At 42.7% G+C, this 22,797-nt stretch overlaps 1 protein-coding gene across 1 annotated transcript in view; it reads right to left on the minus strand.

The window, feature by feature from the left end:
* The window catches only part of plxna2 (plexin A2), a 191,919-nt gene extending 175,214 nt beyond the window's left edge, over positions 1–16,705 (minus strand). The window contains exon 1 of the mRNA XM_059332253.1: positions 16,186–16,705. The gene's annotated coding sequence lies outside the window, so the exon portion shown is untranslated. The remainder of the gene's footprint in view (positions 1–16,185) is intronic.
* Positions 16,706–22,797: the final 6,092 nt, after the last annotated feature.

The following is a 22,797-nucleotide window of genomic DNA, read 5'->3' on the forward strand; positions in this document are numbered from 1 at the left end:
TGTGTGTGTGTGTCAGCGTGCATGTGGCTGATTTAATTCCTCACACTCATCCAGGACAGCAGTCAGCTTCCTCTGGGACTCTCTCTGCTGGGTTAATGGTGTTTACAGCAAGCCACGCTCCTTCATGGACATTTTGACAAACACAGCGAGACTGTATAAATAAACACTTGTGTCCTGCTGTCACAAAGGAGGAAGGGAAATATGGCTGTCACCTGGGGCCTGTTCCATAAAGCAAGTTTACCAAATAAACTGGCCTATTTGGTAAACTCGCTTTAGGGAACAAGCCCCAGGTCTATGACTTGCTCTTCCAGTCCAGGCTCCAAAGCAGGTCGTAGTCCGCTCATAGTCCCAGGGTCAACAGTAGCTCCAGACACACGCATGCACGCACACACACACACACACTGGGCTAGCTTATCTCACATTCATGACCGTGAATTATTGCAGTGGAAGCACTTGTGAGGAGTTAGACCGCCTAACCCTGACGACCTGCTCGTCTTCCTTTCAGACTGAATGTGAGAGCATAAACATCTTCACACTGTCTGTTGCTATGTCTTCTCACCAAAGTCAATTACGGGTCAGAGAAGGACAAACATTTAGTTTGACCAAAGCCAGATGGTCTCTGTGGAACAATAACACAGATAAGGAACCATGTGGAAAAGTGAAAAAAGAACTTAGTGTTTATGATGTTTCAGTCTTTCAAAAGTAGCAATGGCAACTGGACTTGAAATGTTACTTTGCTCACATCGTAATATAAATAATCGCAATAAGCACATTTCCGTTCACACATTAGATTGTATTGTTTGTGATTTTAAAGAAGGAAGGAAATCTCCACTCATTCTGTTCTGACCCCCGAGTGTATTGGTGCCCGCCTCACAAATATACACTACTGTCTGAGGACCATTAAGGCCTATTTTCAGGCCCTTTTTGCTCAGGCACACATAAGAGATACATTATCATGCAGTAGCAAAAGGTTCAGCCTCTCTTCTGCTCTCAGAGTGTGTTTTTCACTTTTCTACCTCAGCCTAGTAGAGGCCCCCTCTAATTTCATCAGAGGTGATAAAACACCACAAAATCAAGTCTGCGGCTAGTTACTTAGCCCAATCTCCCTTTGGATGAGAGGCAATAACAGCATGTGGTGAGGAAATTGGGTGCTTACTCACACAGACGGATACATGCCTAGCAAGCAGAATGCACTGTTTTCTGTGAAGACTCTTTGCACAGCCCACCTCAGAACAGCACAATGGCACTCATCTCTCTGTGTACAGCAGACTTTATAGTTGATTTAACAGGCAGAGGGTTTTAGTACAATTTTAAGCAGCCTACAACTTAAGTCATTAATTAGCAGATCTTGACTTCAATAAATATTAAACTTCAATGGTACTTGGAGAGTGCAGACCTCCGCTAAGGCCAATGATGCATTCACTTGCACCTTGGACGGTCCCATTTCCAGAGTTTAATGAGTCTTAAGCCATAATGTGTTAACAGCATGGCAGTACAAATAAGATGTGTTGTATTTTATTGCTCAGATAAACAACAACATAATGTTCATAGCTGTTTCTAGGATTTTTGTGACAACAAAGACCAACTGAAACAGATCAGATAAGCAGTAAAAGATGATCAGGAAACTCATTTTTCCCACAATTCCAACACCACCATATTCCACCAAGTTTTATGAAAATAGGGCCTGAAGTTTTCCCATAATCCTGCTGACAAACAGACAAACCGCACCATAAACATAACCTCCCTCATGGAGGTAATAATTCATTGGTGTAACTGACTAAAAGTATTGGTTACATGTTCTCTTAAATACTGATTCATGAGCAATAAGCCAAGAAAGGGTAAACCTCAACAACTTCCTAGAATCGCACAGACCGGTTTGGAATGCTTTGTGAAAAAGTCTGGAAATGGTTTAAGTCTTGCATTGAGGGAAGCAAAGTTACAAAACTGCTGCCACAGACCACAGCTCAGAGCAAAGCTTACACTACATTTGTATGCAAGTCCAAGTAGGACTTGCAATGAATATGAATAATAAAACAGTAGTGAGCACTGCAGTAAGCATTAGCTCAGCCTTGCGCATGCTGGCAGTGTAAAAATCCACCTGATCATCCTCTGGAGAGCAGCAGACGCTGCCAGGGCCATGCCAGGACAGGACAGAATCGGATGGGACAGAGTGCAGAGAGAGACCTGGCAGACTGACTGACTGACTTGCTGGATCAGTGCTAAAGCGCACATGCATGCCTTCCGGCTTGTTCCGTGTGAACCCCTCGCAGGATGCAGTGCTGGCTGGGATACCGTGGAAAATCAGCACTGCCTGGCTTCCTGTGAGCCAGTGTCCTGAGAGTGGAGCAGGCATATCACCACAGCAAGCACTTTTCTATCAACACAATAATGTGTTTAAGCACGTCTGTTAATACTTTGTCAAACAAAACGGGATTCTTATTTGAACCATATTATTTTCCCCTTTTCGAAGTGTGATTTTGATCTTGCCCGACCACAAATGTGAAGAAAATATTTTAAAAAATCCAAACCGTTCAGCTGAGAAGTGAGTTTTTCTCATCACACCACATCTAGTCTTCGGGCACATGGGATCATGTTTTTGCAGTAAACTCCGTTAAATTACATTACATTGAATTAGTAGTCCAATGTGTCAAAGGACTAAATATATTATGGTATGAAAGAATCTATGAACTCATAGCAAGTTGAATATCAAAAATATTTTTTGATTTTGATTTTTTTCAAAAAATCCTGACTTTGGCTAATGATAAGTTCTTAGATATTTACCCAACATATTACTGCACCAACTGTACCAGATTTCAAGACTTTACCCCAATAAGAACAGATTTAATGGCATTATTCTATATCATCCTAAATATAGATTTTGGCAGAAATGTATTAATTACACACATACTATATTACTGAATTACTACTGCACAATACAAAATACTTCACAGGAATGCTCTGAAAAATGGAGCACAATTTTTTTTGAAACTCAGCAAAAATTCAAAGACAGGCGAGTGTTCACATCGGTGACGTATAGCATGTACCCTGGAGAACACGCATGCACACAATACTGTGAAGCACATTTATTACACATATGACACAACTGCTCCCCACCTGCTTATTGCAGGACAGCTGAGCAGTGAGGAAGTGGGAGGTGGAAGGAAGGAAGGAAAGTCATGGTGACCTAGAAGGTCTATGATGAAAAATAGCATGTAATAGCAATGCTTGATATTATTCACTATAGCTGTGAAGGTTGAGTATTGTTCTATGGAAGAGGCAAGAGGTGGAGGCTGCATTTGTATGAGCATTATCATCCACTGCTGTGATGAAGCACAGTGAACAGCAAAGGATCAGAAGGCGAAGAGGTCCAATGCTCATTATGTTCAAAGTCACAGGGACAGGAGGGAAAAGAGAAATGGCCCTGTGGACTTCTCGGGATTATATTTCGTGGCCTTAAACAGCCAGGCAATAGAGAAAAACCTTGGATGCCACAGAATATTACTTGCCTAGTGTGCTTTTTTTCTTGCTCTCACCTCCCTTAACCCTCCTTCTTCTCCTAAAGTCATTACACCTGCTGTAACTCTGGGATGGGGCTATGCCCTTTTAGATGCACCAAGAAAAGCCAAGCAGCCTGAAATGAGATAGAGGTGACTGAGGCAACCGCAGGCGAAACACACATGTAGGATGCTTATACTGTACAAGATTCCTGGCTGTCAGAGCCTGTCAGAGCTGTATGAAGAGCTACTGCAGCCCGTCCAGCACATCAGTGAACCTGGGAATAAGTGCGTCACACTGATTTTCACAGGCCACAGGCTCCTGAATCTGTCCCCTGCTCTGCTGTAGATATAACACAGAGATAGTCAGGCCATCCATATTCTTCAGACAGACACTGGAGAGCATCCATTATATGTGGCCACTGAGCCTCATACAACTGTCCGTCAGTATTCTTCTTGTACTACATCTTGATACAGGCACCCAGCGGAGTGGCTCTCTGGAAAGCATGTCATTGATGTAATCATACGCACTTGCATGTGCATAAGTAGGTCTTGAGGGGGAAGAAACATTGACATCGTAGCAGGAAAAGTCTAAATCCAGCTCCAGTGTGTAATTCTTACAATGCTTTGACTGCACATCATGTAAAATGTTGGGCAAGAGAAAAACATGTATAAAGGGCTTAAGTAACAGCACTCAAGTGGAGTATCCTGCATTGCCTTAGTCACCAGATCGCATTTAAAAAGCACAGCCTCCCTCTCCCTCTGAAGCTGAATGCAGCAGTTGCTTTCTGAGCATTAAGTTTGATCAAAGACTAATCTCTGCTAGTAAGATGATTAAAATTAGCATCTGTTTCATTGTTAAGGAAGTGAGGCAGGCTGGGACCAGATCCCACAGTGCAAAAGAGAGAGGGAGAGAGACAAAAAGGCCGACAGCCAAAAAGAGAGAGGCGAGAGAAAGAGCAATAAAGAGCGGAGAGAGGGAAAGAGCAATATCAAGAGAAAAAAAAGAGAGCAATAAAGAACATGAAGAGACAGAGCAATAATAACTGAAAATAAATCAAAGAAAAGAGCATTCCCATGCTTGGTCAGTATAACCAATGCCAAACCCAGGCGATCTGGATTCCTCAGTGGCAGCTTTTACCTCGCATTAACTTTTTCCTTAGACCGCACACATAGATGATGAAGCTGAGAGAGAGACGCTGTGGCTTGACTGCTTTAAAAGCGATCATACTGGGCCACGGGTTTAGTGAAGCAGTAAAATGAGGCTTGGGCGAGCAAGCCAGCCCCTCTCCATCCAATTGAGAGATGTAACTGAAACCTCTTGATGATAAGTGTGCTGTGGCAGAGGATAGGATGAAACTGATGCTCACGTTAGAGTCAGCATAAACACAGCAGTGGGCAGTCTGAGTATTTCCTCCTATCACCACATTCTGTCATTTCTTAGTTGGGGAAGATAGGGACAAAACACAGGGTAGGGTACTTGGCAGTCACCCTTTTAGCCAAACAAAACAGCCCTGCTGCTGCTGTTCCCTATAAACTGCATCAGCAGTAGGCAAAACATATAATCATACTCCAGCAAAAAACTGCAATAACAGGAAAGAGAAAAACGATAAAATCGACTATTTGCTACCCTCGAGAAAATGTAACGAAGGGGAAAAAAAGCCCCATTCAGCATTTCATCAGTAACATAAATAGGAGCAGCTGGGGCAGACTAACATGCTGAAGTGGGCTAATTAGGACACTTGGTGGTTGGTTCACTGCTGTTTCAGTCTGGCTGGGACCGACTCAGAGTCAATGAGAGAGTTTTCCCATTAGTCTGGAATATTACTCTTCCACACACACCTTGATCATCTACAAACCTATACTGCACATCCTGTGAGATCGCTGAAGCAGTCAGCTATTGTGTAATATAGTTACATCTCTGCCAGGCTCACAGCGCCCTTGACTTCTACGAAAACAGTTTGGACTTCCTGTTCCGTCCCTCCCTTCGAGTTTCCTCTCCTGTTCCTGTCTGACTTAGTGTCACAGGGAAAAAAGCCCAGACCTCCATGTGTCTTCCTCTGTTTTGTACCAAAGGCTGGGCATGCTGGATTTCAGTACATTCTAAGAGTCAACCCTTTAAGTGCTACTAAGAGAGATCCCTGATAGGGGATAAGGGTACTGTATGGGCCCCCAGGAAATATAGCCAGTTTGGAGGTGTTGACTGTAGCTTTCTTTGTAAAGGTGTAACATGTGAATATGACCATTTAAATTTGAGTGTAAACAGAATGTGAAGGAGGAACTTTTTTTTTTATGTCAGACTGTATGTCAAAGACGTTCAGGTATTGAGTTGCATAGATATCTACTGAAATAAACATGCTAACCAGCTAGCCTCAGCCCCCTTGTGCCTTGAGAGGCTGTAGTGAGTCACTGTGGTGTCAAGTCTGCCCTCAATGGAATTATACGCGGTTTCACCATAAGCAGTAGCTTCAACAGTTAACAGCTTTATGGTTGCCTAAAACAAAAACCACAAAGACAAACAACACCTGAAGTGAGAGTCAGTGTTTAAAAGACCATGCAATGGAGGGGTCACAGGAAAATGTTCCATGTTCCAGCAGAGATTACTCGCAGAGGCGATGCGAGAAGAAGCAAAAGCAAGGCTAGCCAGGTGAGCCAGGCGAGCCAGGCTAGGCCAAAAGCAGCCTCGCATAAACCTGTACTGAGTCTTTCTCACCAACGCCTGCTCCCTCATCAACAAGCTGCATGACATGAGACCACAGGTTACACACCGCTGCACAGATAGTTGCACTGTAGTCATACAGGAGACCTGATTGCATAAAGGTTTCCCGACTTAACTTAACCATGGAGCTAGCAGGGCACCATGTATCATGCAGGCCCCACACCTGACTCTGCATCACCTCCTCTCCTGGTGGTCTCTGTGCATAGTTTGGAAAGTTCGCTTTACATTTTTGAGGACGTTGCAGGTTTATTATGTGTCAAACACTAATGTTACACAATGTTGATAAAGGTCATCGCTGTATTTAGCAAGTCATGTAATTTTTGTACAATGTGAATTACTGCCCCTATTTGTGGGAGCATGTGGCCATATCTAACACATCGCCCCTTTAAAGGTTGGTAATATACATAGTTATATTCTTCAGAGAATCAGTCTCTCATCAACTCTTGCCATCTCTGACACCTCTGTGTTTCAGTTCAATCAAGTCATACATCTAGTCTAAGAATGCAGTCTAGATTGTGCCGGTATTCCGCAGCTAATTCCTCTCCATTTCCATTAATTTAACGAGTTTTCTTGTAAAGATCCTTTATTGCCAAATGTTACAAGCAGCTCAGATATCACATAATGCTAGAAACAGGTTTCTTTTGTAGCTCTCATAAAAAGCAAAAAAACTGCTCAAATAATGTAACAATGGCTCCTGCAGCAAAAATCAGTCTGGCTGTCCTTCTGTTGACAGTTTTATTCTCTTTTTCCCGCTTTCATTATTATGATTGGTTGCGTCAAAGAGTAGTGTACAAAGAAAGGTGGGGTTGTTTACCTTGACACAGAGCTACTGTACATGTTCAGTGCCTCGGGGAGCCACGCAGGCAGACACACTGCATTTCAGCCTTTCAGTCCTTAAGCCATTGAATCAACTAATGCTTTGTAGGAGACAACCCACCAACACTGTAGCCTTGGCAAAATAAACAAAGACAAGGTGTCTTTTATCGGGTTCCTCAATGTCTACAGAAAACCAACCCGCGAAGGATTTACATTGTGGTAAGAAGAAGAAGTGTGTGTGTGTGTGTGTGTGCGTGTGTGTGTTTTAAATGAGTAAGAATGTGCTAATGTGTATTTTACTTTGGAACTGTTTTAAAAGTGACACACTGCCCAGCAGCCGCTCCCTGTTTCAAAACTCTGTTTTCTAATTTTCTTTCTTGTCTGAAGATGAACGGCAGAATGCGGGCTCAGGTCCCAAAACGCAGGTGAATCTGAAAATGTGCTGACACTTCCCAGCATCTAAGCCACATGCCAGTCCCCTCTGGCATCGCTCCATCCAGCTCACTCTCACAGTTTCTCACTCTAACACCCCTCCAAATAAACAGGCGAGAACGAAGAGAGGAAGCAGAAAAAAGGGAGGAGGTTGAACGCAGAGGAGATTACACAGTATACCAGTAATCAACAGCTTTGAAAATGACAAAAAACAAAGAACAAACTGTTTGCTGTACCTCTCAAAAAGACTAAACCAAAACGAAGGCTTAATTGTGTTGATCAAACAGTCTTCAGCGATACGCAAAATTTGTTTGCATTCATTAAAACCTTGCAAAAGCAAATTGTTTATATTCAACATTATGTTCACAAAAAATAATGCCTGAAACATTGTGCATGCCTTGTAATAAAATGCAAATTCGCCTCACCTATTCACCCCTGTCAGGTTGAACATGTTCTCTGCGAAATGTGGGGAAGGGCTTGCAGCAGCAGAGGCAATGAGGCTTGTGCAAAGTACTTAACGGTAAACATTGTACCTACAAGCTCAGAGATGCCTTCTGCGATGAGAAAAAATCTTCTTAATTCCCGGCTTTTCTCTCTTTCTGCGAGATGAATGAGGAAATAAAGGTGTGTCTGGTAAAACCAAGGCTGTGTCAGCAGTAATGAGGCAAATATCCTTTCAATGCACCTTCTGTGTGGATCAGCTGGTTAACAGCATTCGCTCCCATAGTGTAAATCCCTAACTGTTGCAGATTAAGACAAGAAAGGATGCTCATTCATTGCTTTCAAGTACAAACCTGCCCAGTCCCCTGCCATTCTCACTTCCTCCCTCCCTTCATCTACCTTTGCCTCCCTCAGGCAGGCAAATGTTTCAGCGCAGTCATATTTAATCAACATCTTCACGGACAACACAAAGATTTCGAGTCTGTGCTGCAAAAGGCTTGGCTGTCACACTCTGAATAATTGTCTCAGAAACCCTGATTCATTCTCCTTAAACACTAAAGAAAAGACAATGCGTCTGACCTACATTGCAGCGGACGTGTGAGGATGTAGTGATTTTTGATTATGTGTTTTGCATGGCGTGATATCACATCATGTCACTTACTCTATGTTAATGATTTTCCTTTTTGTCTCATACAGGTTATGTGAAGACGCCGCTGTCATGTTTCACATTTCATTGGTTATGACAGAGGCAGACTAATGCTGGGCGAGCTCCCGCTGTTCCACTGAGTACATAGAGTGTTTCCCTTTGATAGCAAGGGGCACTAGGAAGTAAAAGCAGTGAAACAACAACATCTAACTTCCCCTACGATAGATTCGTCTTGATAATGTTTGGCTGGCAGGAACAAATACCAGTCATTCGCCAAACACACTGTTACAGTAGCTCAATTTAGTTTGTACAGCATGACTCACAATGGCCATTTTGTTGATATCATTTGATAAGACGGGCTCCCAGAAATGCATCCAGAGGAAACAGGATTTATTGTTCCTCAGTATACCACACATTCCACAAAGCCCATGCTTATGTTGTACAAAACTATAATCTTAAAGGCTGGGCCGAGGTCAAAATCAACAACAAAAGCAATCACATTGTTATTAACAGTTTTGCCCCGAGCAGGAGAGCGACTACACATCTTCGCAGACTTTGTGTGGGCTTTATGACTAGCTGCCTCCTTTTTTTAAGTACCTTTCATCCCTTTTCTCCCACTGGCTTCAGTGTGTGGATCAGAGTCATGTATTCATGCATAAACATAACTGTTATCCCAGGGGAGAATTCATTTCCCGTGGCCTGGACACTATAAATCACCTTGGGCCAAAGTAAAGAGTCTGGAGTTGCAGGACTGGCGGCAGTAGCTTAAGACCAAACTTTTTTCATGATACAGCCAAGATCCTTTCTTCACAGTACCTTCACAACCTCACCAAGCATTCTAGTATTCTGTATTCTTATATAATAGATGGGTAGATAGATAGATTTTAGTTTGTAAGTCCCATATGCAGTTCAAGCAGCAGTTGACTCATTCAGTGTAACTGTTTGCCTTTATGCTTCTATCAACATTGCAGGGAAATAAAACGCCACAGTGGGCCATATTCTATGTTTTGAAGTTGTGGGAGTTTCGAGGTCTTTCATCATCAATTTAGCTCAATTTACTTTGGTCTGCAACAGTGGAAAAAGTTTATCAAGAGGGCGTGCGTGTGTGTGTGTGTGCGAGAGAAGAAACAAGATAGAAGAAGAAGGGGGAGTTAAGCAGACAGTTTTTCTGTTTGCTATCTCTCTCAGGAATGAATTTAGAAGGCTAAATTTCCGCCTTTTCTTCTCCTCTCTTCTCTGCTGAGGGCCGAGGACGAGTTAAGGCTTTTGACTCGCACTGAGAAGAGCCATCCACCCAGATAAGGCCATGGTTGACTGAAAAATAGTAACAATGAAGCAAGCATGGGTGCAGGTATCTACATGTCACCGAGCCTTGAAGCACAACAGGGGGAATGTGAGCGCTGTGTTGCATACAGCCCCATTGGAAGAAAATTCAATGCAATAAGCAAAGAGAGAATTAAGTTAATGTAAATACATTTACTTGGGGAAATACTAGAGTCAGTCTTGTAAGAAAAATACACACTGCTTTATAATGTGTGAGAGCTAATGGCCGTAATAGCCCTCTTTGGGTTGAAAGTGGCCCTGGCTGTAACTGGGCCGCAGTGTATACAGTACAGGGATAAAGCTGCTGTTGGCCTGGCTACCCTATGGCACATGAGCAGACTAGACAAACAATGTCTGCACCCCTTTTCCTTCAGTAACCATGGCGACAGTGGCAGGCAGGGGCATCCTCATCACCAGGGGGCAGTGTGGGCAGCGCAGCATGGTGTTGCCCTCCCTGCCTCCTCTGGTGCCTCATCTTCCACACACACACTCCCACAAAAGACACATGTGCCATGCAGTCAAACAAAAATAAATTAAAATGGACACAAACACACGCAGCCAAGCACAAATTACTCACACACACACACACACACACACACACACACATTGTCATCTGCTCCTGACAGCTGCCCCTGGCGTCGAACACAAGCCCCCTCCCACTCTGCCTCTCTCTCCCGCTCCTTTTTGTTGCTCACTTATTGTCAAGTTTCCACCAAACAAAAAAGCACATCCTCCCATGACACCAGCTAATTGATTATTGATGGTGCCGGGCTAAACTGACTTATATTCAAACGGATGTGAAAGGAGAAAATGGTTGAGACAATGCATTCAGTGCCTTTCATGAAAATGAAGTCAAGGCATTTGTATGTAAAGCTCGAGGTCTTTCTTTGCCTCTCTTTTTTGTTGTTGTTGCTTTGATAAGCTGCTCAGGCTGCAGTGGGCAGCCTTGGGAGCTGTTTGAGGGCTACAGCGAATGAGGGGAAACAATGTAGGTACTAGTGTCCTAGAAACAAGCTACCAGCTAAGTGTTTTTGGGGAAAAAACATAACAGCCCTCGTGGCTTGCTGGGGTGACAGTCTGACTTCCAACCGGTGTGAAGATCAGTGACAAACAAACAGCAAGACTTGTTATTCTGCGGGTCTCTGTGCCAGGATTGCTGCCCTTATCGCTGGCATCGCGTAATTTTGTTACACGTGGTAAAATATAGGATGGCTTGTGACAGCAGAGATCAGATAAAGAGTGAGAGCGCCTGGGCAGGAGAATGTGGAGATGGGGCTGAATGCCTAAACAGGCTGTTGTGTGAGGGGGAGAGACTGATGATTGTGGCATGCAGATTTAGGCACTAAAGAATGGCAGAGGCAAGGGATCCTGTCCCGTGGAAATGTGTCATGAAGGCAGTTCCATTAACATCTTAATAAAGGCTTCCCAGGCCCTAGAGAGCCCTCGCGAGCAGACTGCCTTCTCCACTCACATTGGGGCCCAAAGCCGCTCTCGCAGCATGTCAACGAGAGAACATTTAAGTTCTGCCAGTATTGCATTGTGAGGGTGTTAGGCTTCCCAAAGGAGTAGCCTAAATGCCTACCCGCAAACATGCTCCACTAAATTCCTTTATTCCCCTTTGCCTCTACTTTCATTTACTGTCCATTTCTCCATCTGTTGGATTCAACGGCCCTACAAAAGGCTTTGTTTCAGCAAGCTGGCAAGCCTTTGGGACAGCAGAGTGCACACTGGGGTTCATTGCTAACTTGCTGCCATCAATAGAGAGAGCAGGATCTGGACTGGCCACGGTTGCGCCTGGCAGAGGGACGACTGTTAACCGTTCCCCGACGGACCTCTGATGAGACTGACTGGAGCCTGTCTGGGAGCCGCGGACACACTCACAGCCTTTTTCTTACTACTTTTCTTTAAAAAAACAAAAAAAAACAGCTAACATCCTAACAGAGATGGGGAAATAAACTCTCCAAACAGGACTATCAAAAGAAAAAAATCCAAGAAGAGTCAACGCCACAGCAGAAAAGGAGTCTTTTTGTCTTTTAAGTACTTGCAGGATAAAAAAAAACAGTACAGTCTCCCAGTGTATCGTGAAAAATGAAATGCAAAGGAGTGGCATTGATTTTTGCACTCTGTGCTATGTGTTGCTCATACTGGGCAAGCTGCTACTTAACAATGTAGTGGCCTGTAGTCATCAATTTAAAATGGTTTCAACGATTCAATAAGTCACTGAAGGCAACACGCACAAGTACTCAAGATGATGAAAACAGCTTCAGCAGCATGACTACACCATTAAACGTAGTCCCATGGTGTTTTCTAACATCTGCTATTGTGTGGGAATTATCAAAGAGTAATGCTGCATCTTAAGAACCATTGCATCTATATTTTTATTATAACAATTGCAGCACTAGATTTCTCTCTCTGGCAAAAGCAGGGCGACAGATAGAGTGCTGGGATGCATCAAAACAACATTTTAAGCGAATGTATTCAGACACTTGTGAGCTTGGATATGTTAGACAGAGTAAATGAAAAATCATCCATTTCTCTATGAAAGAGATCTAACATTCATCCATGTAATGGAGATGGTCTGAAAATCAATATGATTTGCTTTGCTGCAAGTTCTGTTGCTAGTTCTGTTGCTTCTGTTGCTATGAACGTCAGTTCCCAATTTTTGCCTGATATCCACTGTCAGGAGAGGCAAATGAAGATCGTATTTGGGGTCCAAAAAAGATGGCCAGTCCGATTTACGGATTTTGCAATGACAACTTAAAAACCCCTTTAAAGCTCTCATGAAGGCACTGTACAGTGCACCGCCGCCGGCCCAAAAGCACCAAAGTGTGGCCCCTTCCTGCTGCTGTACCACAGCTGGACAGAAACTGTTAATTAGGACAGTCAGCTACCTGTAACTGTCACACATACAGCGAGCCTTGAGGGGCTTCTTTGCCTGGGGCCTCACAGAGTTTAGGATCGCCACTGCCAATATCTGAGTATCATTGCAACAAAGTTTAGTGTCATCTTACACCAGATCCAGGTGCAGAGAAGCAGACTTCTCGGTTGCTACACTCCCGAATCAACACATCAGCAGAGAACAACAGGGTAAACGAACATTTGTTAGGATAATCATCGCCTAGAGACTATCTCTACTGCTGAATGTGGCGCTTGAAGCACAAGAGACAGGTAGAAAAACTCATGTTGTTTACAATTATCCAGAGGAGAGACGGCAGGCACGGGGGGATGTAAACGAAGCAGCGAGGATGAAGAGAAAGAGGCTGTTGTGATCTCCTGCTTTTCACTGAAGTCAGACCGATCTCAGACTAAATGTTCTCCCTTGCTGCACTCCACTTGATCAATGTCACCACAGATCCAGATCTCCCTTATGTCAATCCTCACACGTACACGCTCGCCATAAAACGCGGATTCCCAGACGCAAACATGCACATCACAAGGCTGAGTGAGTGGAGCGTGTGTGGGTCAAGGAGATTGAGATCTCTGTTGTGACAGCTGGACAGTTGAGAGGTTCAGATAAACAGCCTACAGTGAGGGAAGACGGGGAGGCCAATTGCATTAAAACAAACACTCACTCGCTATTTGTACACTCCAGCAGATAGGGAAGGGAGGACCTATATCTGTGGGAGAATGAGTCAGTGAACTCACAAAAGCACCATTATCTGCATGTGTTGGCGTGCTCGCATGTGTGCAGGCAAAAGACAGTTGGGAAGGTGGGGGTCGCTGTAAGGAGGGGTGAAGGGGGACTTCGCTCAGAATACACAGCCGCTGAGCGCATTTGCAGTATTCACTCATTAAGAAATAGGTCAAGGATTCTGCCTGCATGCGTAACAACTTGTCAAAATCTCTCAAGCTAAACTGTGGTGAGTCTGGCTGCCTTCGGGGGGGAATCCGAAGAGGAGCGAGCAGTGTGCTGTGTGAAGGCTGGTGGTGACACAGCACACAGAAAGCCAGTAACAACTCATTCAGTAGCAAATCATGCAGTTAAAGAATTAGTTAGTAATGTCATCATAGTCGTTGAGTGGTATAAGTGGAAAGCACTGAATGGAGAGAGGCTGTGTCCTCCGATAATTAACTCGGCTCTGTGCTCTTCATCAACAGAGGACGCTCTTGAGCCATGTGCGCCAATCACTGTAGATGCTGACAGTGGCGATAGGCAGAAGATGCTTTAGACACAATCTACATCAGAGGACCAGCTCCTCTTAAGAATATGAGATTTCAAAGCCAGGGAGTCACTTATCTGTACACAAAAATAGCAATTCCAAAAGTCAACATGAAATATTTGGCGTGTATGCAAATCACTCCAACATCAGAAAGTCTAAGAACAGAATACCTCGCTGACCACACGGCTGCACCGTAAATCCAATCAAAAATATTGCAGCCCCCTACAGAGAGGTGAAGCACAGAGGCAGAGGCAGAGAAACATCAACCGTTACTCCACAAAGCTCGACCCAAGTTTGTCCAGTCGAAGCAATTTCTCTCCAGCTTGGCGAGGTTAACCTTATTGATTGGATGAATGTGTGATGTTGCGGATCCCGAAAGGCTGTCTTGGACGGCGTGCCTTCAAAGGCATCACTTGAAAGTGATTCATTGAGCAGAATTCTTAACATCTTTGCTCATATCCTCTATTATTCAAAAAGAGATCAAACTGACTGTGATTTATTGCTTTCAGAATAAATCAGGACTATCAACAACAGCTTTGGAAATATTTTTAACAGCAATTCTCTTGTATGAGCTTGTCTTCAAAGGTGGGAGTAAGCAGCAATAAGCCTGTGTCACATAAGGATACTGTAGGTTCATAAGTGATGTAAATGCATTTGAATCAAAGCAGAGCTAATAGAACGGCATTAAATTGTCATACAACAGCTGCTGAAAAGCCAACTGGTCAGAGAGGCTGATTGCTCAGCGGCAGCACCACACTATCAGAGAATGTGTTTTTTTTCCCCATTAGATTGGAGTTAATTAGGTGAATATAATCAGCATGAGATAATCAAACCAATGCTGAGTGCTGGTTTGTTCTTCCAAAGGCAGCAATTTCCACCCTGGTGGCTGCTTTGGGGGTCAAACTGCTGTTTCACTTTGAGATGGATATTAAAATAATGATGTGAGAGGGTCACGCTTCACATGCACAAAAACCGTGATCTCACCAAGAAGGAGCGGGTTTTGATTGCATGAGCAGAGGGATTAATATGCTACCCATCAGCCGTGGCAGATGTAAGTTATTTTCATGCAAATGTAAGGCAATTTTCTACTTAAGACAACATTTATTTTCTTTAGAGTCATTGTCATGGGTGCTTGCCGGAGCGCTGGCAGAGAATGAAGATTTGTAGGTGCATCTGCTGAATTGGGACAGATGAGGTCTAGGGTCGATCTGGAATCCTAAATTGATGCCAGTTGGTGACAATATATCACATTGTTGGAGGGGTTTTGTTGCAATTTGTTTTTTTGGTTTTTGCCACTTAAGAAGACAAGAAATCCAGCAGGAAATGTTTACATGATGTGAACAAGATCAGTGACCTTGTGGAACTAATCCTCAGGGCTCAGGGTATATTTCTAAAAAAGTAAGAAATTTAACAGTTTTATAATGAGCTCTGACTACAGACACAAGGTTCACTTGTTGCACTGACACGCAGGTCCAGATCAGTAGCCTACTTCTAGTTCATAAATTACATTTTTTTTAAATAATAAATTAAATCTATAACTATAAATCCCGTGGACAGTGTAGAATACCTCTGTGTGAATTTCTGCTCACAGTCAAGGTCAACAAATCCAAAATCATAAGACAGCCTGGCACTGTGATGAGCATTTCCTCTAAAAATAAAAATAACAGCTGGTCAACTTCAATAAATACTTCAGAGCGAAACCTTACTGACACAAACCAGAAGCAGCAAGAACAATGCTAAGTGCAAGCAGGCTATCATCTCTACAGAACAGACTGGATCTCAATAATATATCAGAGGCAGAGAAATTCTGATGAATGGGAATAAATGGTAGTAAAGGAACACCTGTGCGCAAAGCCTGCTCTATAGCTGAAATGATCTTATATGGTTTACAACCACAGCCTGCATTTTATGCTCACACATCATCATTCATTTCGGCGTCAAAGTGTGAGCTGTGGCAAAGCTACAATGAAATATTAAAGCCGGCTGCTACCTTATCAGAGCCCGCAGCCTAAAAATGAAAAATGTCTCTCCTCAGTTGTCTCTCCTCCGCAGTGTCGGAAATTAGCCCTTTAACAGAGCAGTGTGGCTGTCGTGTGGGATTCAAACAAATATTTACACACTGTGGAGCATATTTAGCCTAAAACCGTCACTCACCTCTGTGTTTAAACTGGATCTCCCGGACATCCTGATCCCTCCAGCACCGCTGCTGTCTTCTGGGTTTTAACTGATGCGCTAGACTCACATCCAAAAAAAAAAAACCCGTCTCCAAAATGCTTTATCTGGACAAAACCTTCCGAGATGCGACTATAATTTCACATTCACTAGTTCTCCAAATTCCTTCTATACGGAACCTGTTAGCTGCTGCGGTGGCGCCATTCATTCAAGTAAAAACCTTCATTACGGCGAGTAATTGCAAATTCAGTGCGTAAACTTCGCAGCGGAGCGTTCACCATCTGAGCTGACCTCCTAATGTTACTTTACTAGACCGTGTCAGTGAAATGGCACATTCCTTCAGTTCGGGATTCAGCGTCCTCCAGGCTGCTCTACACAACACGCAGGTTAGATACGAGCCGTGTGGCCGCGGCTCGCCATCGTCCGAGATTTCGCAGCGTCGGTTTTAGACCCGCAGCGTTGCTTTCTCACTGGGGCTCTGCCGGACTGACATAGATTAGTGGCTCCATCAATGTACAGTAGTGTGTGTACGCTGCCACTGGCACACTGCGCGTTTAAACCCAGCCCCCTCACACTCCGGCTCATTATGGTGTTAACCGTTTCCGCCCAAAGAAAAACATTAATAATGAAATAATTCAAGGAACATTTGTGTTGACTTCATACATGCAGTCTTTGAACTAAACTAGTGCTTTTAAACCGAAACTATGAAGAAAAAAAATCTAACACTGAGCACTTTGTTGTAAACATAAAACCATACGGTAGATTGAAATGCACCACCAATCAACGACAAAATATTGATTCTAAAGCAGAAGCTGGAGTTTAACACATGTTTAACATACTAAGTATAATACAGTTTGGATAACTCCCTGCAGAGAGATTTATACACACTTGCATTTCTTACATTTTCCTTTTCGAGGAATCTTGAAGCTTGAAGAATATATCAATTGATAATTGACAGTTGAATAGTGAATTATATTTATGAAAAGAAAATGTTCTTACCCATCACAGAGTTTTGTCTGCGCAGCACACACTGAATCCACTCAGTGACACTCTCTCATCCAACTCTGTTACTGTTAAAATACTGCCATCTATAGGCCAAACTGTGAACATGCTCACATCTCTCTCTCTCTCTCTCTCTCTCTCTCTCTCTCTCTCTCTCTCTCTCTCTCTCTTTCTCTCTCTCTCTCTAGTTTCAGATAAACTTGCGATTGCTATCCCTCATTCTATCTAAGATGTATTTATTACACCACTCACCAGAGGAACTGAGCAGCTAAGGATTATTAAAAATAATCATAAAAACGGAGAATTTTTTGTTTAACTCTTAAAGGGACAGTTTACTCCCAAATCAGAAATATATTTTTCTCCTTTTACCTGCAGTGCCATTGATCAATCTAGATTGCTTTGTCTGGAGTGCTGTATAGTCCCATTATATTCGAGAGAAGGCAGACATCTTTGTGACTGATATCTCCAACACTCTCACACCAAAACAATATAGATTGATAAACAACAATACAGGTAAGAGCCCAAAAATATTTTAGATTTTGGGGTGAACTGTCACTTTAAAGATTTGTCCAAAATTCGGCATCTATTTTCATGAAATGGGAATGTCCCCAATTCATACTATCATTCCTTACATTTTTAATCACAACTGATCAATCTTTGATCTCACACACTATGCCAGTCATCGAATGACATTGAAATAGTTATACAACAGGAACCCCTTATCTTGCGTCGTTGCCCGTGGGTTATGACAAAAAGTAGGCTATCCACATTCTCTGATGCATCAATAATGCAGAGTGGGGAAAAGGGAGCCAGTGTCTGCCATCAAAAGTATTGCAAAACTGCCAGGAGGAAGAAGATGTGGAACAACCAGTGTAAGTACACTAAAAGCACAGCGCCCACTTAAAGACAGGGTCAATAGCTGGAGGGTGTCCATATTGGAATTCTACCGTACTACCTCTCAAATGGATCTTAGTCAACCCTGGGCGGCAAGGGTAATCAAATACAGACTTTTTCAATCCATTACTCACGGCCCTGTTTGGAGCGGCCCTGTTTGGAACAAGCTGTGATTTGTTTGATTGGAATATAACTCAATTCATATTGAAAGAACACAGGAGTGGCTGGAAGACGTTCTGCACTGTTTTGTGTAGAGAGAAATGACAGATTAACCCATTTTGCGAGGTGAAGCTCGGCTATTACACACTGTACAGTTCTATCAGTCATGTTTAACTTTAGGACACATCTTGACTGATGGAGGCTGGAAGCAGATTCTGTAACAGTGAAAAAGAGACATTTTTTGAAATATGAAAAATATGTAGCTTTAAATATTAACTGCTTTAGAAAAAGGTACCTGGGCTGTAGCTGTTATAAGCCTTTAAATCACCATGTGGAACATTAATAGCAATGTATTAACAACTTAAAATTAAATTAGAGTTTGTTTTCAATCAACATGCACAGATACCATGCACCTGGCAATCCTACAGAAAGATATCCATACTTGCGTGCCTGTGTATCATGCTCAGCTCTGTGTCTTTGCTCCTTCAAGTGTCTTCATTTGATGGAAAGATACATCGTTTTTTTATTGATGTGTTCATAACTTACTGATGCACCTCATCACATACCGTCTTTAAAGCCTAGTCTCTTATATATAGCAGCAGAGTGCTGTGTCAAGATGATCCAGGTTCTCTGTGGTATAACGCAGCCACTTTCAGTCTTGGCAGCTTCCCGACCTGGATCTGAAATCAAAGCACACATCATTGGTCATTAGGGTGTTGTCAGATAAGCAAGCCGTTGGCCACTTTATATCTATGTTTACATTTGGAATCTGACCTGGCAGACTGAGACTGTTTCTGTAAGGAGTGAGGCGAAGATTCAAAGCCCACAGTGGGTGAGAAGGTTAATTGCTGGAATTATGACTGTGTGATGTGCAGCACCTACTGTTTATCTGAGGATGTATGGGTCGGCCAGGCGCATGCAAAGGGGAATGTGTCGCTGCAAGGCACGTGTGATGTGAGATAGAGAGGGGTAATTCTTACCAAAGCACAAAGCTTATTTGTTGGAAGATCAGTTCAGTGAGCAAATCAAACAGTGGTCAGGTGGAGGGGTGAGCACACAGTGCTGGGAATGAGGCTCCCATCAGTAATGCGGGGAGATGGCCGACTGCAGAGCTGCCGCTTGACCGTTTGCTGATCAAAGTGCTCGCACGCAGCGATTTCATACTAAGTTGGAAGGTTTCAAAGGGGCCTCTAGTGATGCCTTTAATTCTTTCTCCCTCCAGCCATATTTGAAGATATCACGAGGGAATGTGGCAACCTGTCGACTTCAATGAAACTCCATTCCCTCTCTTCTCTGACCCGTGTAAGCAATCAGCCTGACTGGAGTGAAAAAACAAATACCAGGAAACAATTAGATGAAAAACTACACTGTCAATCTTTTGCATTGATGCCAATTATTTCATCTCCATCCACTGTTATCAGGAACATTTATGCTAGCGTTATTATCTTTTTACATTAATAAAAAAGGGAAAGTTAAAAAATACATTCTATTTTTCCTTTTACCTGTAGTTCTATTTATCAATCTAGATTGTTTTGGTGTGAGTTGCAGAGTGTATCGACCGCAGAGATGTCTGCCTTTTCTCAAATATATTGGAACTAGATGGCATTTTGCTTCTGGCACAGGCTGTGTTGTGAACAGCTGTATGTATGAACTATACTAGAAAGAAAATAGTTCAAACATGCAAATACTCACAAAAAGGTCTATTACATTTGAGTGAAGGCAGACATCATCATATCTGAAACACCCAAACAATCTAGACTGATAAACAGCACTACAGGGAAAAGATCTTTATATCGTATCTTCGCTCAACGTTAACATACATGTAGGGCTGTGCCATATCGTATCGTTCACGATAATATCGGTATATTTTTTTTATGGTTAAAAAAAATGCATATCATGATATTGGCAACGTTCCTACTTCTTGATGTAGTGGTTAAAGTTGTTTTAATCACAAAAAGCTACTTACTCCCTGTCGCTAAACACATGCAGCTTTCAAAATAAGAGCACAGTGTGTTAAGAGAATCCACCACAGAATTTACAAGAAGACTGTCAAAATGAGATGCCTTAAATAAAACATACAATAACCTTTATTCTCCTTTACAAAATTTCATTAAAATATGCTCATACTCAAGAGTCAAGAGTAATTTTTTTTGTATTTGGCAACTGTTGAGATTTGCACTTCAAACTACATTTTAGATTTTGAATTATTTGTACAGACTACAGTTTTAAGTATTTCCTAATATCGTCAAGAATATCGTTATCGCAAAAATAGCCTGCAATATTATGATATTCTTTTAGGGCCATATCGCCCACCCCTACATACATGCACATATACATGCAAACCCAATTAAAAACATATATTATGACCAGAGTATATGTTTTTAGTCTGTAGTCCAGAATGTACAGCGTGTGTTTTAGGATGTGTGTGGCATTTAAACCAGGTCCATTATGGAAGTCCACCCCCGCTGTTTACTTCCCACCATCCACCTGTTAGAGTAGGTACCGGATACACACTCAAGAAGCTCTTGGGACTACTGTCATGCACTCAGCAAGCACACACATACACACTCTTATACAGAGAAACCACATTCATACAGGTGGCCCATTACATCAGTAATGGCCCACTGATGGAGACTCAGCAGCCCACTACCATGTGGTGATGATCGGACAGTTCTCCTCCTCTACACTGAGTATTTCACACAGGAAAATATTACGAGATGGAGAGAACTTTTAGTCAATAAATTGGGACTATTTGGAGGATAGTGGCAGCCATATCAGAGTGATGATCTCAGTGAGAGTATGAAGAGGTTTCATAGCTGTGATTTTGTTTTGTGGCCCCTCTTCAGGGAAAAACAACCCACTCTGAAGTTCAATTGAACATAATGCGCCTGATCTGTGCCCCTAACATACCTCCCTCATCGGAGGCATCTCTTAAGCTTGTCAAGATCCGTCAATGGAAAAACAAAATTAAAATAGCAATTAATTTCCACAGAGATGCAATCACAGGAGACGTGGTAATTGCAAGCTGCTCTGATATGTTTGCTGAGTGAGGCATTGTATTAAATTGTGTTTTTTTTTTTCATAGTATTTTGTCCTTGCTCGAAGGCATTCCATGAGCTGCAGCCTTGTGCTGTAATCTCACACATCAGACTTGTTGCAACAAATCATGGACTCAGATGTCATCAGTATGGAAACACGGCACCTCAAAAATAGCATCAGAGGGAGAGTGTGTGTGAGCGAGGAAGAGAAAGTGGCAAAAGTGCAGATGGTCCATCTTTCAACACATCAGTGCCACAATTGAGCTGTCAGAGAAGATGAATAATGATGATATAAAAAAAAACAATTAAGTACTTTGTGCCCACAGCACTAAGTCATTTACACCCGTGCTTAAATGCATGGTGAGCAAAATCCAAAATGGCCAATAAAGTAGGTAGACTCCCACTTTGTAGTTTATCTGTCATGCACCACCAACATGGGAGCTCACCACTACAGGTGTTCACATACAGGGTTGGGGGATGGGAAGAAAATGAGTGAAAAAAGGAGCGAAACAGAGAGAAAATTAGCAAAAGTCCTCTTACAATGCAGAGCACTTCCATTAGATAGGTGGCTGTTTTAATAAGATGCTTATCAGAATTTGAATCTCAGGAAATTGCTGGCTATTTATTTTACTGGAGCTGCTCACTTTGCTTCAGCTCTTGATAAAGCATTTTGTTTTAATTAGACACATTTCCACACTCCTCCAGGGATGACCTCTTATTATGGTGAAGTGGGCCTGCTCAGCAGAGCAGGCAGCCAGGAACAAGCTCCACCGTGCATCTCAATCATTCCTCATCCACGCTCATCTCAGGGGCCAGGGACCAAATCAAAGGAGTCACTATTAAGCAGAACCAAATTGTTTAACGCAGTAATCTTCCGCATATTTTTCATTGCTTCCCCATTTACAATTGGAAATGAGACATGGTGAAAAATATGATGCATTGTTTTGCATACTAACAAGGGACCTTGGATATCCTTATCCTTCATGGTTATGGAGGATAGTTCCGCAACAATGAGAAACACATTTTCTGACTCATGAGTGTTACAGAGAAAATAAGACAATCACTTTATCCGTGGAATCTGTACAGGAGAGGAGGAAAATCCCGACAACTGGCTTCGCTGGGTGGGATTACTGTTCTACCTTAGCTCACTTTTTGATAGTGGCTATTTACAGTTTTGGGGAGCAAGCTTGCAGAACTGAAACATGATTTTAGGGCTTATGAGCTCTGTTAAACAGAGAGAAAACAACATATTCAGTCAGCATGCAGCATCTGCTACTTCCCCGCATTGCATCAATATACAAACTTCTACTGAGCTACCAGATGTATGTGGGTGAGGGAAAAACCCTGCCAGATATACCAACAAAATATTGTCGGATTGCAGCCAATCTGACATTTGCTTCTGGATGTGAGACAGAAATCATTGGGCTCTTTGACAGAAAGAGTTCATGCTCTCCTCATGTGTCACCTCATTTCATTTGGTTACTTCCAACTAAGAGAGGAG

Source organism: Centropristis striata, chromosome 5 (assembly GCF_030273125.1).
Source record: "Centropristis striata isolate RG_2023a ecotype Rhode Island chromosome 5, C.striata_1.0, whole genome shotgun sequence".
NCBI classification, from domain to species: Eukaryota; Metazoa; Chordata; class Actinopteri; order Perciformes; family Serranidae; genus Centropristis; species Centropristis striata.